Source organism: Dasypus novemcinctus, chromosome 6 (genome assembly GCF_030445035.2).
Source record: "Dasypus novemcinctus isolate mDasNov1 chromosome 6, mDasNov1.1.hap2, whole genome shotgun sequence".
NCBI classification, from domain to species: Eukaryota; Metazoa; Chordata; class Mammalia; order Cingulata; family Dasypodidae; genus Dasypus; species Dasypus novemcinctus.
In genome coordinates this window covers 46,877,367-46,894,137 of record NC_080678.1, presented here as the reverse complement: position 1 = coordinate 46,894,137, position 16,771 = coordinate 46,877,367, and the positions used below count along the sequence as shown (strand labels likewise).

Here is a 16,771-nt window from a genome sequence, read left to right as displayed (position 1 = left end):
AAGAAACACGGCTTCCTGGTGCCACTGATAAGGATAAAAGCAGTCACAGAAGAACACACAGAATGGACACAGAGAACAGACAACTGGGGGGGAGGGGGGGGGTGGTGGCGAAGAGAAATTAAAAAAAAAAGAAAAAATAAAATACTGTGATTCATCCTTTTAAAAAAAAATTGGTAATTGAGAGGGAGATGGTGGAAGGAAATATAAGTGTACTAATTTCCATATATTTCAAAGCAGGGAATTAATGAGCATTAACTGAACTTAAATATGTAATTAAAAATTTTCAAAAAAGAGTTGTTTTTTTTTTAAATAATCACCTGTCTTTTGTTTTGGGGGTTTTTTATTTGTGAAATCCCTTTTAAATGAATATTAAAGATTTAGTCATTTTTTAGTATCTTCTGGCAAAAAAACAAATTAAATCTACAGTGAAAAATTAAAACTTCCTTAAGACATAGGCTCTAAAATTTACTCAGTAAGTTCAATCCAGTAAATTTAATCTCTAGCTTTGGAGATCACTGTTTACTCAATTGAGTACTAGGTGGAGTATTAAATTTGTGTTTGGGCCATATTATGCAAAGAATATCTCTTTTTAAATACCAAAGCCTGTGTACCATGCAGTGAGATGCTTGTACCATAAAAGGCACATTCTCATAAAAAATGAATGAGAGGGAAGCAGCTGTGGCTTAATCAGTTGGGCTCCTATCTACCATATGGGAGGCCCTGGGTTTGCATCCCAGGGCCTTCTTGTGAAGGCAGGCTCGCCCACACTCAGTGGAGAGCCACCAAGCCGCAAGCGCCGTGGAGAGCTGATTCAGCAAGGTGATGCAACAAAAAGGGAGACAAATAAAAACACAGAAGAGTGTGCAATGAATGGACACAGAAAGCAGACAGCAAGGAAACCCAAGGGAGGGGTGGGGGACGGAATAAAAAAAAAGTGAATGAGAAACAACAGATTGAAACTTCTTTTTTCATGCTTATTTTGAGAGTGGAATGGTAAATTGAAACGTTCACTTTTTAAAAATATTTACTTTTCCTCTCCGTCTCTCTTTTTATCTTTCTAAGCTGAGCTGAGTATGTATGATGCATATGTGTAAGTCAAATAAATGTTTAAATAATGTGACTCCATTGAAATATTTTATTAAGATAGCAGGTAGTATAAGTTCATTTTGTAAAATTATTTCTATCTAATCTACCATTTATCTATTTGTTTATCTATATTTACACCCTTCTATTCAACTATACATGCATACTTTTATGTGTGCATATATATACATATATTTAGAGACAGGTGTGTGTTTCTGAGAGTGTGTGTGTATATATGTGTGAATATATATATATGTGTGAGACAGATTTACCTGATTTATCTGAAAGGCCAGAAGGTATTAACAATGGTTATTTCTGGTAAATGGGAGATTTGGGTACTTTTTTACTGTCTTTTTTTTTTTTTGTATTACAGTACAGTAGAAAAATTTTTATGAGAATATATAATTTTATAAAACCAATAGTCATTTTCTATTCTTCATATATAAAGAATGATATAAAAATTAATTCCTAATCTGTTATACCATTATGTCTAAAGGCAGATCTACACAAAAGCTGCTTAGAGCCCCAGGAAGCTGACAAAAGCTGACTACCCAGAGAAGTGTGTTTTGGTCTTCCTTTCTCTATACTTCACCTCCTTATCTGTTATACTTTTCTGTTGTATAAGACATGACATAGAGTTAATTTTTATTTTTTTGTCAAGATTGACAAATTTAGTCTTTTAATAGGATGCCTTAACCTGTTTGCATTAATGGAATACTGGTGAATTTGGGTTTAAATTTCCCATCTGTCTCAGTGTTTCTATTGGTCTCATCCTCTCCTCTTTTTTCTTGTGTTAAAAGAAAATAGTTTCACTGGCTAAGAGATTTCAAATGGAGTGTGGAGGTCATTCTGGAGGTTACTCTTAAACAGGTTTCAGCCAAATACAAACTGCCAAGTATGCAAAGCCTCACGCTGCAATGTTCCTCAGAACCCTAAGGACATCTGGACACCATACACAAAGCAGAAGATAAAGAACTCAGTCAAGTATCTAACTTGAAGGACAATTAGAATGCCCCAAATATCCACTAACTACAAACAACTTGCATAACCAGACCTTTAAAAACCCTTGTCTAGAAATGCCACGATGGGACTTGGTTTGGGTTGCTACCTGAATACAAGCTCTTCAAATTGCAATTCTAAGACCCCCAAATAAACATCTTTATTGCCTTGCAGCTTAGTTTGTTATTTCTTAATTGACACTTGTCTTATCTAATACTGGTTTACTGTTTTTCACTATTCTATTTCTTGTCCCACCAAAACATTAGCTTAGAAGTTATACAAACTTTTCATTATTCTTTTAGTAGGTACTATAGTGATTTAAACCTGCATCCTTTACTTATCAAAATCTATTATTAATTAGGTCTTATACTGATTTTTTAAGAGACTGCAAAGACTTCAGAACTGTCAACTGCATTTGCTCTTTCAACTTATATGTCCTTTTTGTTATGTATTTTAATTCTCTCTATATTTTAAATCCAACAATACAATGCCACTAATATTTTATCCATTTGTCTTCCTTATATTTACCATATATATATATATATATATATATATATACACACACACTTTTTCATGCTCTTCATTTCTTCCTTCATTTTGGATCTTCCAACTCAGATAATTTTCTTTCTTCTAGAACATATTTTAGTAATTCCTTCAGTCTGGTAATGCTAATGATGACTTTTTTCTGTTATTAGTATGAATTACATGAATTTCACTTTAATTTTCATTGGTAAATAATTCTTCTGTGGTAGTTATTTTCTTTCACACTTTGAAAATATTACTTGTTTCTTGGATTCCATTATTTCTACTTAGAAATCATCTGTTAATTTAATTTTCACTCCTTGAAAATGAATTTTTTTCTTTTCCTTTTAAGATTTTCTCTTTGTTTTCCTGTTTTCTGCAGTTTTACCTTAATGGGCCCAGGTGTGGGACTTTTCTCCTTTTGCTTTATAGATCTTCTTGAATCTTTGACTTGATGGCTTTTATTAGTTTTGGGACATTCTCAGCTATTTCTCCTCAAATTTTTCTTCTTTCCCATTCCCTTTTCTCTTTTGGGTCTCCAATAATATGTATATTAGTTATTCTCATTACATTACCTAATTCTTATATTCTATATTTTTCATCCTTTTGTCTCTGTACATTGCATTCTGGATATTTTCTTCTAATCTATCTTCCGTCCATGCCTATTATGCAATAAAGCTAACCATTGAGTTCCTTATTAATAGTTTCATTTTAGAATTTACACTTTTTTAAATAGTTTCATTTTTACTAACAATTTCTCTATTGTTATTTTATCTCCTTGAACATACAAATCATAGTTATTTTAAAGTTTGTGCCTAACTTTCATGTCTGAAATACTATAGGTCAGTTTCTGTTTGTGCTCGTATTCTTTTGTTTTAAAATCATTTTGTCTTGCCTTTAGGTGTATTTGTGGATATTTTTTATTGTGTACTAGACACTGTATTTGTGAAATTGTTTGTGGAAATAATTTGAGGGCCAGGATGCTATTATCTTCTTCCAATGAGGATCTAGGTAGCTGGGGACATAGGAATCTTGGATCAACTACAGAGTTCGATATGAGTCAAAGCTGAGCTGGAGTCTCTGTGAGGGCCTTTTTATTTCTAAGGAGTCCCTACTTCTTGGGTATAGCTCTTCAAGGTCCTAGAACAAATCTAGGGGCATTCACCAGTCTCCTCCTTTGGTAGGCCCTGGACTTGCTCTTTAGTCCTTAAAAGCTCTTTATTTTCTTACGGACACTCAGTTATCTCCGGGAATTGGCAAACATCCACAGGAGAAATGTAACTTCAAACACTTGAAGACTTTCAAACTTCCCAAGCTCTTTACATCACAATCTTCATTATTCTGTGAACTCTCTTACTTCTTGCCTTGTTTTCTACTTGTCCTTAGTAAAAAAGATTCATCTGTAGTCCTTAGTTTGCAATTATTGAAATTGTAGCTTCTATTTGGTTCTATTTCATATCTGGGTCAATTTAAATAGTAACTTGTTCTTATATTTCAGGACCTTCTTTTATTTTTTTAAAATTTATTAAACATATTATATTCTGTAGCTGATAATTCCAATATCTAAAGTTCTGTGGATTGGATTCTGTAGGGCTTTTGTTTTTCTTGTTTTGTTTTTATGATGTTGCTTATATGGACTATGGTGTTTTCTTATCTCCTGGGTTTAGGGAATTTTAATTATGTGCTCATTTTCCTTGGGACTTTATCTTGGAACACTTTGAGTCTTGCACTTAAAACATAGTACTACAGAGAAGACTTTCTTTTGCTTCTGCCAGGTTCCTGGAGCATGACAATCATCAAACTTCTTTAAACTAAAATTTCAATTTAGGTTTTCCTGGGCTATGCATATCATTTGAGTTCTGGTCCAGAATTTGCCTGAGCATGGGTTTGTGGTTACGGATTCTAAAGAGTCAGATCTTGTCATCTCTGGGTGAAAATCCTTAGGAGGTGAGGTATTCCAGTTTTAATTAAATCTTGATTGACCTTTTACCTTGTTCTCACCAGGTTTGTTTCCAGTTAAATCCCACCTGGGGATTTAGACTCTTTGGGATGAATTGTAGATTAGCACTTGCTTTTGGATTGTAAATATTCCTTCTTTCTCCACCATCTCAGCCATGCATTAAAAAGCATTTAAGGGAAACGGACTTTGGCCCAGTGGTTAGGGCGTCCGTCTACCATATGGGAGGTCTGCGGTTCAAACCCCGGGCCTCCTTGACCCGTGTGGAGCTGGCCATGCGCAGTGCTGATGCGCGCAAGGAGTGCCGTGCCACGCAAGGGTGTCCCCCGCGTGGGGGAGCCCCACGCGCAAGGAGTGCGCCCGTGAGGAAAGCCGCCCAGCGTGAAAAGAAAGTGCAGCCTGCCCAGGAATGGCGCCGCCCACACTTCCCGTGCCGCTGACAACAACAGGAGCGGACAAAGAAACAAGACGCAGCAAATAGACACCAAGAACAGACAACCAGGGGAGGGGGGGAAATTAAATAAATAAATAAATCTTTAAAAAAAAAAAAAAGCATTTAAAAAGGTTTCATCTTATATTTTTAGTTTTAGGACTGTTCTAGGAACAGTTTCCATAAAAATACAGTCAACCATATTGCTGAGACAGAAGTCTCCCCCTTGTCATTCTATACTTGGTGATTCTAAAATGACTTTATTAGTCTTTGTTATATTATGGTTACATTTGTTCCACACCACCTTTTCCCTACCTGCATTTGCCTAGGTCTATGTGACTGTAATACATTTTGACTAAAAGAAGAGGAAGTTCAGTTGTTATCTTAGATATTTAATATTTAAAACAGGTAGGACAGTTAGGTAATTGATTAGATTCTTCTTCACTAAAATTGTATATTGTTTAGATATATCCACAGTCTGCACATCCTAATTTGCTGTTATTTTTTAGATAAAAGGATAATTCATTTCTTGTCATGATGGCTCATCTTTTCACCTCACTGATACTATATCTTTTGTTTAAAGAAATCCACATTTAAAAGATAGACGGCATTATTTCAGAACTAGAGATTAGTAAAATGAGTAGTGCAATTCTGATTATAATCAGTTCCTTTCTTGACATAAACCCTTGAGGAAGGAATAACATAGCAGAAGATATTATACCATTTATGCAGATACTTTACTAAAATGACTCTATTGGAGCATTAATAACAACTCAGAATCCAAACAGTATTTGTTAGGGAATTTACTAACTGGGTGATTTCTGTTGTAAAGTATAATCCCATTTTATCACAAGGAATCTCACACTGGTAATCTCATGCTGGTAATCAAATGACTTACTGATATATTGAATTGTAACATAAACCAGGACAAAATAGAAGCAAACACATTAGTTCAAATAGATTAATAAAGCTTCATCCTGGATTATTATTCAGACAGTTTCTAAATAACAAGATGTGCCAAGTTTATAGTAATGGGGCCCATTGTGTTTATTGTTCCACTTGTTTTACAAGTTTAAATAAAATTGGAGTATATTCAATGATATTCATTCAAAGTCAACAAAGCACAATGAGCACTAGAACAATTTTTTTCTTGTTCTAAACTCTTACTGGTTTCCACACACATTATCCTTTTTTTCTCTCTTTATTATTATTTTTAAATATTATATTAAAAAAATATAAGAGGTCCCCATATATCCCCCACCCCCTCACCCCACTTCTCGCATATCAACAACCTCTTTCATCATCATGGGACTTCATTGCATTTGGTTAATACATTTTGGAGCACTGCTGCACCACATGGATAATGGTTTACATTGTAGTTTACACTCTCCCCTAGTCCACTCAGTGGGCCATGGCAGGACACACCATGTCCAGCATCTGTCCCTGCAGTACCACCCAGGACAACTCCAAGTCCTGAAAATGCCCCCACATCATACCTCTTCTTCCATCTTCCTACCCTCAGCAGCTACTGTGGCCACTTTCTCCACATCAGTGCTATAATTCCTTCCATTGCTAATCACAATAGTTCCATAGTAGAATACGTTATCCTTTTTATATAATAAAGGCAGACAGTTGTAATTCATCTTAAGAGGGAAGTGAGGGCTTGGGGGCTGGTTTTCAGGACTGAGGATAAGTTTGCTCTAAACCCCCATAATCTGACTTGGTTTTCCTCATGGCCAATTTTGGGATGCTGAAGGTTTCAGTTTGCTGTCAGGAAATTGAGTGAAAACCCTTGATTCACATGGGCAGTCAGAATATAACAGAAGCTATATTTTTCCCAGTTGAACTAGCCCAACCCCCAGTCTGATGACTATAATAAGGGTGTAGTATTAGGTAAGTTTATGTTACTGTAGCATTTTTATAATTTACAAAAAGGTTTTTACTTACCTTTACTTATTATTACCCTCCTAAAGCTCCTTCTTTTACAGATGAGAAAACCAAGGCATAGAGAAGTTGTATAACACAGACAAGACTGAAATCCAAATATCCTGATTCTCAATTGATTCTCCTTTACCTATATCATTCTAATTATTTTGCAGGACTGTCACTGTGGCTGATGAAAGCCCAAACAAAATAAAGGGGGGATCTTGGCCATATTCGCTTGATGTGGTTTATGACATGATGCCCCAATATTCTTATGTCATGACTTTTCTGGGGATTCTCATTATAATGATCTCCAATGTGTCCAACAAATAACCTTAAGTTTCAATCATTTTGGAAAAAAACAAACTAAAACAAAATAAGATAAATAAAAAATGTTTGGCAGAAAGTGGCTGGTGCAGTGGAGGAAGGGATTAGAAAAGTGAAAGGGAGTAATGTTTGGGGACGTTTTAAAAAATGATTTTGTTTGTTTATTTCTGTTGTTATTAATAGGGCTATATTTGCTTCCTTGCTTCTCAGTGGACATAGAGTTCTCTAGGCTAGCCTACCCACTTTCACTTATTTTCTTCTTACTATTCTGTTTTGGAAGGAGGTGGTTTGGAAGATGTTATTTCAGTTTCTCTTTCAGGTCTGGAGAAGAGTAGAAGGACCAATAATTTTTCTCTAAGAAGTCTGAGAAAAGTGACATGAGCTTTTGACACCTTTTTTTCACTTAAATGAAGACCTAGGCATTCCCATAAGCCACTTTTCCAAGCCCTCTCCAGGTTTTGCCTTGCAGTTTCAAGTCCTTAGAGAAGGCTAGCTTTTTGAAACATCGGCTTGGGGATCACTCATTAGAGAGCTTTAGAGTAGCAGTGGAAGCTAGTGATATGAGACTCATCAGATTGTTCATTTGACATGTTTGGGCCCTAACTGCCTAGTTCTTATTGAATCTGGGGACTTTTTCCCTTTTCTTTCTTTTTTTAAATTATGGGTTCTTCTCTATTTCAACTCCCATAACCAATCCCTGCTTGGGCAGTTCTCATCTAGATCAGTCCAAAAACATTCTAACTGGTCTCTCTGTCCCATTCTAGTCCCCCTCCCAAACCACCCTCCAGACTGCTATCAGAGTAGGATTGTTATAAAATTGAGTGCTGATTATAGTTCTTCTCTTTTTAGACTCTTTCATGTCGCCATATAATTTTCACTATCTTAGCATGAAAGACCTTTTCAGACTCACTTCTTACCCAGGTACCCTTTGTAAAGCTAATCTAAATGACTTGCTTTTGTCCCTAGGGGCCATATTATTTCCTGCCTGAACTTCATCCACTTGCAGTTCCATGTGCCTGACATTCTTATCTACTTCCTTTATCTGGCTAGCTCCTCCGTGTCCTTATAATTCAGAGGAAGTATGACTTTCTCTGGGAACCATTCCCTGCCTCTTCATTCCCCCACAGTGGTTATGTGCCATCATCTTGTTGTGTCAGCTCTGTGTGTGTGTGATGCCATTCTTGGGCAGCGCTGCACGTGGACCAGCTCCACACGGGTCAAGGAGGCCTGGGGTTTGAACTGTGGACCTCCCATGTCGTAGGCGGACGCCCTATCCATTGGTCCACTTCCCAAAACACTATTTTTAGCTTGTCTCTGGGTTTCCTGTTATTTTATCCAAAATGCATCATAGAAGGGAGTGGTATCTTATCACTTACCACAGGACTTCTAAAGTTACCTCAGAATTTCCCAATATTATTAAAAAATGGTTCCTCTTTCTTCTAAGTGGGCCTTGGTTTTTTTTTTTTTAAAGGAGATTAGACTTTTATTCTTAGCAGAGAACTTTCAAATTAAGTAGAAAATTCTTTTAAAAGTGTTTTAAAAGTTAGACTAGAGGGGAGCTCCTTGGGGATAGAGATTTTATACTATTCAAATTGTCTCCCTCAGTACCAAGTCAGTGCACAGAGTTAGCCTTCAGTAAGGATTTGTCAAGTGTAGCTTTCCTCACAGGAGTGATCATTTGGTTGGTAACATAGAGTAAGTCAATTTATCATCCTTTCTTGTGGAGCTTTTGATATCCGAGTTGGAAAGGGACCTTAGTGAAAATCAAATCCAATGTTTATGTTTTACAGGTGAGGCCATGAAGGCCAAGCCTGCGATGGCAGAGTAAGAGACTGTTGTGTGCATATGAACAGAGGAAGCTCCTGATGGGGAGGAATGGCGGTGAAGTCTCAAAAGGCTCTTGTGATTATATGATCAGCCAGCCTCAGAGGCTTGCCTCCACTGGGTCTGCGTGCCTACGAGGTAATAACCACATTGCTGCACAGCTTGGCTCCTGAGGTCCTTCTGGTCTTAAATCCAGGCAACATCTTGATGGCCCTTTGAGCATTATAATTTGGTCCCCATCTGTTTCATAATCATGTGATGATGGAGAAGGGAAGGTACTTCATTTAGAAGGGCGGCAATTCCTGTCATGTTCTGCAAGTCAGTTCTTTTGAAAGAGAAGACTCAGGTTTCAGATAACAGTGGAATCAAGTAGCCTTGTTTCAACTAGTCCTGGGTCGCAGCATTAGTATGTATATGTGAATGCACCTGCAAACATATATGCACTGTATATATTAATACATATTATCTATATGAAATATACATACTAATAGATAAGCATGTTTTGTTATTGTGCTTTGCTTTATTGTACTTTGCAGATATTGCATTTTTTACAAAATTGGCAACCCTGCATACAGCAAGTCTATTGGCACCATTTTTCCAACAGCATGTGCTCACTTTGTGTCACATTTTAATTAAGCTGTGTACATTTTTTTAGACATAATGCTATTGTACACTTAAGAGATGACAGTATAGCATAAACATAACTTTTATACGCACTAGGAAACAAAAAAATCCATGTGACTCATTTTATTGTGATATTTGCTTTATTGCAGTAGTCTGGAACCAAACCCCAACATCTCCAAGATATACCTGTACTATACTTACAGAAATGCAAAACTTCTAGGTCAGGCATCAGACTGTTTTTCACACACACAGCAATTTAGCAATAGTTCCCCATGCCTCAAATCTCCACGGGATATAGTGAGTTCTGAAAGGAACTCAGAAATTATGAAACTCAGAGCTTATGTTAACCAGCTGGTACAGCTGCCCTTCTTCCCCTCCATAGAGACAGAGACCCTACCTTGTACTTTGAAATGTAAACAAATCCTTTTTAGGGGAAGGAGAGGGAGATCTCAACCATGAATATGAGCAATTGGCTCCAGAAAAGAGGAGACAAGCATCTAAGGGTGTTGGTGTTCCTATTTAAGATGTAAGCAAATGGCTCTGGGAGAGAGGAGGCATCTCTCCATAGCAATGCCTAATCTCTATCTTCAAAGGCATGTCAAGAATTGGCAGCAATTCTTGCTTAGAAAGCCCTAACTACTTAGAAATGTGAAAATATTCATGGATCATTGCTTCCTGACATGCAGGATGTGACTTACTGAGGAAGGGATGTAGAATAATTAAAACAAGGGCGTTCTTTCCTAAGCTCAGGGCAGAGTAGGACTACGTGATGGGTGCACTGGCTTGAGAAATGACTTGCCCTGTAGAAATCATAAATGCTCTATCCTCTTGCTGGAGAAAGCCTCCATCAGCTACAGCAGGTAAGGAAAGTAACACAGGGAGCAAGGGGGACTTTCCACTTCCTGGTGAGCCAGTTGCCTCTGTCTTTACAGTTGTGAACAGGAAGCTAAAGTTGGCTGTACTTCTAAGTAGTGCCTAATATGCAGGTGGCTTTGTCTTGCCTTAATCAATTGACAAAGTAGATCAACGCCTGGGACTTCTGTCATGTTTTAGAGCAATGTAGTATGAAGAATTCCTCTAACTCTCCATGGTGGACAATGGCCAGTAAAGTGCACTTGTTCTTTGGGAGCAAAGTCTCTTAAAAAACAACCACCACCACCACATTTAATCCTCTCTGCAATAGCAGAACTTCATACTCATTTTTCCTACTTCTTAAGAAAAACATATGGAAGTTTGGGCATGTTTGTAGACTTTTTCCTTAACACTCCATCCCTTTAAATGTCTTTGATCATAGAAGATTTACATTTAATTTGAAAGAGAAAATGTCTGTATAAATACTGCATGACAGGTGCATTTGGTCTCCCCCTAAATTAACAGGACAGTCTTATGGCAGCAGAAAGTAGAAATGAGAAGTAGCTAGTTCCTGCTACAGTGGATTGAAAGGAGATGATAGGAAAAGAAAATAATGATGTCAAGGAGAGAAGAACTGAGAAATGAAAGTGAGAATTAAGAATTTTAAAAATGGCTGTTACTGTCTGGTCGGGAGAAGGGACAAAGAAAGATAAGATGAGGAAAATGAGAAGAGAGAAGTTTATGTGAGAAATACATTCTTCATAGGGGCAATAAACTGCCAATGTTTTCAAAGTGTTCTAACTTTGTACCCAATTTCAACAGAGAATTTGGTTAGTTCTATTTCAGAAGGTATCTATACTTAACATGGAGTGATATCATACATTCTACATTTTAAAATTAATTCCTTCACATCCTGCCTGCTTCTAAAAAGGATTTACAGTGTCTTACAGAGAATGATTTAAAATACCAAAGCTAGTAAGTGATAAATATAAAAGCCATAAAAGGGAGGAAGATGCAAATGTATTATTAACTCAACTATTGTTATTGTCATTGAACTTTATATTTAGCTCTTAATTTGTGAGTAGCCTGGTATAATGGACACTGTTTTTTTCCTCCTCTTCTTTTGGATGGTTCTTTCTCCAGCCTTGGGTAGTTTCGTCACAAACAGGCACTGTTGCTCTCTATTCTGTTGAAGATTTGAGGGGAGCCCCCTCACCCTCCTTCTCTCTGCACTTATCTCCCCTTTAATATTCTGCCATGTGAGCTGTAGATACCTAGATTTTTATCTGGAGTTTTAACATCTCAGCTCTGCTTGTGTCTCCTTTCCTGTGCCATCTGATGTTCAACAGTCTGTTTTACAGTTGTTTTAGAAAGGAGGAAAATCCAGTCCTTGTTACTCTCATCTTGTCTGGAAGAAGTCTTATATTGCCTTTAAGAACAGATTAAATATTTGATGATGGGGAAGGAATTCTCTCTTTACTGGAACAAATAATTAGATAGCCTGAAATTATTTTTGTATTTCTGGTTTCTATAATTTTTATTTATATATTTCACTTTCCCATACCTCAAGGAGATCTTTATATTTATTTATCTGGGGTAAAATTTACACACAGTGAAATGCAGAAATTTTAAGTGTACAAATCAATGACTTTTGGTCTGCATTGGTTATACCTAAATCAAGATACAGAGTGCTGGTATTGTTTTGACTCTCTAGATCAATTTTGGGAAAAATGACATCTTAAGACTATTGAGTCTTTAATCTATAAACATCGTTTATCTTCCCATTTATTTATATCTTTATTTTCTTCTCAGCATTGTTTTCTATTTTCCCATGCAGAGTTTGCAACATTTTCTACTAGATTTGTCTGTACATATTGGATGTTTTCAAATGCTACTATAAATGTTATTTTAAAATTTAATCTTCCAATTGTTTGCTGCTGGTGTATAGAAATAAAATTAAATTTTGTATATTGTCTTTGATACTATGACCTTGCTAAATTAACTTATTAATTGTATTTCTTTTTTGTTTTTTATTTCTTAGGATATTCTATATACACAATCATGTCATCAGCTAAACAAAGGCAGTTTTATTCCTTCCTTTAAATGTGTATGACCTTTATTTCTTTTTCTTGCTTTATTTCAGGGATTGGGCAAACTATGGCTGGTGGACCACATTCAATCCACTGCGTACTTTCATATAAACCATGCATTAAAAGTAGTTTTTACTTTAAACAATCTAAGGAAGAAATATATTTTATGATGTGTAAAAATAATATGAAATTCAACTTTGTGTCCCAAAGTAAAGTTTTATTGAAACATTATCACACACATTTGTTTATGTATTGTCTATGGCTACTTTTGTGCTATAATGGCAGAGTTGAAAATTTGCAACACAGACTGAATGGCCCACAAGTCTAAATTATTTATCATCTGGCCCTTTACAGAAAAATTTGGTTAACAAGTGTCTTATTGTATTGGCTAGGGCCTTCAATACAATGTTGAATAGAATTAGAGGCACACATCCTTACCTGCTACTGGTTCATAAGAGAAAGCATTCAGTTTTTCACCATAAAGTATGTTACCTTTGGATTTTCCATAAATGCTCTTGATTAAGTTGAGGCTGTTCTACTTCTGAATTGTTGAGATTTTTTAAAAAGTCATGAATGTAAGTTGAATTTTGTCAAATGTGTTTTCTGTATTTATTGAGATATTTAAATGATATTTCTGCTTTTTATTAATGTGATGAGTTACATTGAATAATCAGTGAATGTTAATCTCACCTTGTATTCCTGGTACAAACCCCAGTTGGCCATGATGTACTATTCATTTAAAAAATTTCTGGACTTGATTTTCTAATATTGTGTGAAAGAATTTTTGCAGCCAAGTTCATGAGAGATATTGAGCTGTATTATTCTTTTCTCATAATATCTTTGCCAGGAGTTTATATGTAGATTTCAGAAAACAAGCCAGGAAGTGTTTGTTCCTCTATTTTCAGAGATAATTTTTGTAACAATATTTCTTCATTAAATATTTGATGGAATTCAATTTCAAAGTAATCTGGGCCTGGAGTTTTCCCTAAGGGAATGTTTTTAATTACAAATTCAGTTTCTTTAATAGATGTAGAATGTATTCAGATTTTCTATTTCTTCTTCTCTCAGTCGTATTTCTAAGGAATATTCCTCTGTTATCTAAATTATTGAATTTAGGATAACATTTTCATGATTTTCCCTTTTTATCCTTTTAATGTATTTAAGATTTTTAGTTGTAGTCTCTCTTTTTTTTAAATTCTTGATGCTGTTAATTATTTTTCTTGATCACTTTCTTAGGGTTTATCAATTTATTGTCATTCATAAAACCAACTTTTAACTTTCTTAATTAACTTTCTTGCTTGTTTTCTATTTCATTATTTTCTGCTCTTACCTAGGTTACTTCCTTTCTTTACTTAGGGTTTGTTTTCTCTTTTTTTTCCTATCTTTTTAATGAGGACTATTATATAATTGATTTTAGCCTTTTCTATTTTAAAACATATAGTTATCCATTTCCTTGTAAGCACTGCTTTAGAAGCATCACACAACTTTTAATATCATAATTTTTCATTGCCATGAGTTTAAAATATTTTCTAGATCTGTAATTTCTTTTTTACCCATGTGCTATTTAGAAATGTTTTAATTTCAAATATTTGCAGATTTTCTAGATTTTTTATTGTTGTTGATTTCTAAATTTAATTTTAGCTAGGGCATTTTCTCTGTATGATTTTCAGTCTTTTAAAATATACTGATGCTTACTTTATGGCCCAGAATATACTCTATGTGGTTAATGTTTCATGTCTACTTGAAATTATTGTAATTTTTGTGATTATTGACTTTAGTATTCTATAAATATCAATTATGCCAATAATTGATATTGCTGGTCAAATATTCTATATCTTTAATATTTATTTGAAATAGTTTTTCTCCCACATACTGAATGGTGAGATTTTACAATCTCTAATTATATGGAATATTTTGTCCACTTATATTTAATGTAATTATTATTATAGTTTATTTATCCTCTTTTATTGGTAGGTTGACATTTTCCTCCATATTAAGAAAATTCTTGTTCATATTTTTTCTTCAAACGTTTTGTTCTATCTCATTCTGTCTTCAAGATTTATGTGATGGGGAAGTGGATTTGGCCCAGTGGTTAGGGTGTCCATCTGCCACATGGGAGGTCCTCAGTTCAAACCCCGGGCCTCCTTGACCCATGTGGAGCTGGCCCATGCGCAGTGCTGATGCACGCAAGGAATGCCGTGCTATGCAGGGGTGTCCCCTGCATAGGGGAGCCCCACGTGCAAGGAGTGCACCCGGTAAGGAGAACCGCCCAGCGAGAAAAAAAGTGCAGCCTGCCTAAGAATGGCGCCACCCACACGGAGAGCTGACACAGCAAGATGACGCAGCAAAAAGAAACACAGATTTCCATGCCGCTGACAACAACAGAAGTGGACGAAGAAGACGACGCAGCAAATAGACACAGAGAACAGACAACTGGAGTGGGGGAAGGGGAGAGAAATAAATAAATAAATAAATCTTAAAGACCATGGACTATACTCCTGTTCTACCAGATTTAGTGAATTTTTTTTTTTTTGTATTTAAACTTTATTGTTAGAGAAGTTGTAGATTTACAGAAAAATTACACTGAAAGTATAGAGAATTCCCATATACCCTGTCCCACACACACCCACACACATAATTTCCCCTGTTATTAACATCATATGTTAGTGTGGTACATTAGTTACAATTGACAAACCAAATGTTGAAACATTTCTACTAAACAATGTCCATAGTTTACATTATGGTTTATACTTTGTGCTGTACAGTTTTATAGGCTTTGACGAATATATGTCAAGTGTCCATCATTGCAGTACCATACCGATCAATTTTGCTGCCCTAAAAATGCCCCGTCTTCCACTTATTCATCCCTCTTCCTCCTCTCTGAAACCCTGGCAACCACTACCTTTATATCAATGGTACAAGTTCTTACATGAACACAAGATAATAACTACAATAACAATAAAAATATGGAATGTTCCATGAATTTGCATGTCATCCCTGCACAGGGGTCATGAAAATCTTCTCTGGATTATTCCAGTTTCAGTATGTATTGCCAAAGGGAGCACCAGATTTGGTGAATTCTTGATTTCTCTTCTGATATTTTGGACCTCAGTGTCTGTACCTAAAGTTTTTGATGTTGCCTTCTTTGTTGGCATTAGTATCTTGTGTCATCTCAGCTGAGGACTCCCCACTCTAGATTTTGATTCAATGGAATCTAGAATTTCTGACACTTCAGTTGTTCTTTAGTTAAGGACAATGGTGGAGGAGGGTGGATTGGATACCATTTAGGTGGAGTTCAATAATAATTTTGATTTTTACCCTTCATTATAATGATTTATCCCTTTATTAAAAGAGCAGGAATTTTAATAATTCACACATTTATATAATTGAAGTATCTTTTAAAAAATAAAAAAGTGAAAAAAAGTTATAGTAAAACTCTTAAGGTAAACTAATTTCAAGATACCATTAGAGCATCTTCTCTGTTTTCACCTTACTTTCCTTTTTAATTTTACTATTAAATTCATAAATAAAACAAGATGGAAAGTTTGATGGGCAGCCAAAATATTAGTTGCCCACCATAGAGTTTAAATGTTGTTATAATTTTTTTCCATTCAGAAGGAATGATTTTCCATTTTCAGTGTTAAAGAGATCCCTTCCTGGGAGAAAATAAGTCTTTGGTTGGAGGGATTAAGGTGGAAGAAAACTGTGACCCTCTTCTAAGTATAAGCATGATATGCCAATTTCCAATTACATAATTTTTATAGAAACAAACAAATTAAATATATAAAGGATTGTAGGATGGATCCAAAGACACTCTCAGAATATTTTAGAAGTTGGTTAACAATACCATGCTTTATTTAAAAAATTTTAAATGTAGGCAGAAATATATGCAATATATAGATTAAAAAATGAAATGCCCTTCTTGGTCAACTCAACATTTACTTAAAATCTCTAAAATTGTTCATACTCTTTGAGTTGGCAAAACCAGGAATTTCTCCCAGAAACCTCTCCAAATAACGAGATGTACGCAGCAATTTATGTAAAGTCATAGTTGAATTTTTACAACAGGAAAAAATAAAAACCCCCACTGTTTAAAATGAATGGACATTAAGTAATTTGTAGTATATTTTTTTATGAAAT

The 16,771-nt window shown here is 35.4% G+C and overlaps 1 non-coding gene across 1 annotated transcript; it reads right to left on the bottom strand.

Annotated features, from left to right (window-relative positions):
- Positions 1-15,591: 15,591 nt before the first annotated feature.
- LOC111761780 (U6 spliceosomal RNA) lies at positions 15,592-15,694 on the bottom strand. The gene has a single exon (XR_002795042.2). It is a non-coding gene; the product is annotated as a U6 spliceosomal RNA (small nuclear RNA).
- Positions 15,695-16,771: the final 1,077 nt, after the last annotated feature.